Below are 2,700 nucleotides of genomic sequence, written 5' to 3' on the forward strand. Positions count from 1 at the left end.
TGCTCACATATTGAGTTGATTCACTAGAAATAACACACTGCTCTGTCTCATGGGCACCAGCACAAAGCTCACATACACTAGTGATCTGATTAACTCCATAATTAGCCAAAGAATCCACCTTCATCATCAAAGCCTTAAGCTGAGCAGTTATAGCAGTAGCTGCATCTACCTCTAGAATTCCTGCTACCTTACCTTGAGGTAATCTCTGAGTTGGGTTCTGGTATTTATTGGCAATCATCAGCTCAATCAATTCATAAGCTTTATCATAGCTTTTAACCCATAAGGCTCCTCCTGATGTTGCATCAAGCATAGGTCTAGAAGTTGCACCCAAACCATTATAAAAGCAGTTAATGATCATCAAGTCAGGCATCCCATGGTGAGGACACTTTCTAAGCATCTCCTTGTAGCGATCCCAAGCCTCACATAAAGATTCTCCAAATTGCTGAGCAAATTGAGTAAGTGTATTTCTGATTGCAGCAGTCTTCGCCATAGGAAAGAATTTAGTTAGGAACTTTTGAGCAAGATCCTTCCATTTGGTGATAGACCCTGGTGGTAGAGAATGTAACCAGCACTTAGGTTTATCCCGCAGAGAGAATGGGAAAAGCCTCAACTTAATAGCATCTTCAAAAACTCCATTGAACTTGAAAGTGTCACAGATCTCGATGAAATCTCTGATGTGCATGTTGGGGTCTTCTGTCGGAGAACCCCCAAACTGAACTGAGTTCTGTATCATCTGAATCGTTCTCAACTTGATCTCAAAGGTGTTAGACGAGAAGGCTGATCAGATAATGCTAGACTGAATATCATTAATCTTCGGTTGAGAGTAATCCATCAAAACCTTCGTATTCGCTTCTGGTTCTCCTATTATAATAAGAGCTTTTTCTTCAACTTTCTCCTCGACAAGAATTTCTTCAAAAACTTCCTTAGCTACCACACCTTCTTCCTCAGCTTGATCCAGTGTTCTCTTACGAGACCGAAAACGTGTATGCATACACGCTCGCTAGAGTACTTGAAACATGACAAGGAAACAAGTAACTAACAATGTCCGAGTCAATGAACTTTAACCACCATAGATGACAAACACATAAACTAAAAATTAACACCGAGTCCCTAGCAGCGGTACCAAAAACTTGTAAGGATGAAAATATGAGGTAATTATCATGTAAATATACATGATCGAAAGTAATATAGAATTATTTCTAGTTCCTTCCCACAGAGAGTAGTTTAGGTCAATTTCAATCAATGCACTTATGCAACAATGGTATGGTTATTATTCAATGCTAACAAGAATAACTAATTGAGATTGTTTATAACTAAGATTATTAAATAACATGCCATTAACTACGAGAATTAAAAGGTTGATTTACTTGCATAACACGAACATAGGATTCTAACTTCATTACTACTTCATTCAATAGTTTTTTTGTTCTTAACCTTAGCATGTAATGGTGATGATACCAATCAGATAACACAAAACTAGTAAATGCCAACTTTTGTTGTACGAATACCCTACTACCAGACATCCACAAAAGAGATAGAAGCTGAATAGACACCAATTATATTGAGACCCTATATGTCTATAGAATTTGACAACATAACGATTTAATGCACAAGTTATCTATCATGATTACATAGGGCAAGTAAGATGGTTAAAATTACCTATGAATCATGCATATCAAATACATGAACCTATGCTAGCATGACAAGTTCTAAACCCCTATATTCACTTTCACTTCAATAGAAACTAACAAGCTATCTTATAAGTTCGCGATGCTCATAAGACGAATAAGCACAACCAATACTAGGTTATCATACAATCACCACACACTAAGGTATTGAAACAATTAACTAAAGAAATCCATAAGTAAATCCACTGGAACCCCACGATAACGATTAGCCCTTAATCAGACTCATCATCAACGTGGGTTTCGATGAAAGCATGGTATAATAAACGTAGACTTTAACTGAATAAATAATAAACCAAGTATGTAACAAGAGTATAGGTTTAACAAACAAGAAATGAGCATCCAAGATTACAATTTAAAACAAAGAATCACAAGAATAAACTAGGTCTTCTTCTCCTACATTGAACTGTGCTATAGGTCTTCTCGTCGATCTCTCCTTAAGTTCTGTTATGTCTCCTTACTAAAAAACGATCTTAACTTGTCATTATATAGCAGCTTATGCAGATTAGAAGCCCAGAAATCATAATTATAAGAGAATCAGGATTCTTCTATCCCGACCTGGCGCGGCCGCGCGCTTCACCAGCGCGGGCGCGCTGACCTTCTGTACTTCTGGCACGGCCGCGTGCTAGCCCAGCACGGGCGCGCCGTCCATCTGGAAAAACTTCTAATTTTGCTTCTCTTTAATTGTTGGTTCTTGACGGTCTTTGTACAAGCGATCTTCATGACACCTTCCAAACACCATTTTAGCATCAAAGCAATGCTAAATCACCCGGATCCCTGATATATGCCTGAAATACAAAAACAATACAAAACACATCAAAAATACAAATAACTTCAGTACAAAACACCAATTCAAGCCTTTATATGATGTTCTAAGTGGACATAAATGCCACTTAACAATATCCATGAATTAAGATTGTTTCTTAAATCTCTGCATGTTAGTTATAGGGATCAATCCTTAGAGAATAATAGAATCAAGAGTGAAAACTCTGAGTTAAAGAAAAAGAATGATCAC

General features: G+C 37.3%; 1 non-coding gene across 1 annotated transcript; it reads left to right on the plus strand.

Moving 5' to 3' along the window:
* Positions 1-368: 368 nt before the first annotated feature.
* Positions 369-475, plus strand: LOC141670158 (small nucleolar RNA R71). Its single transcript, XR_012554401.1, has one exon. It is a non-coding gene; the product is annotated as a small nucleolar RNA R71 (small nucleolar RNA).
* The last annotated feature ends 2,225 nt before the right edge of the window (positions 476-2,700 follow it).

This window comes from Apium graveolens, chromosome 6 (genome assembly GCF_009905375.1).
Source record: "Apium graveolens cultivar Ventura chromosome 6, ASM990537v1, whole genome shotgun sequence".
In the NCBI taxonomy this organism is placed as follows: domain Eukaryota; kingdom Viridiplantae; phylum Streptophyta; class Magnoliopsida; order Apiales; family Apiaceae; genus Apium; species Apium graveolens.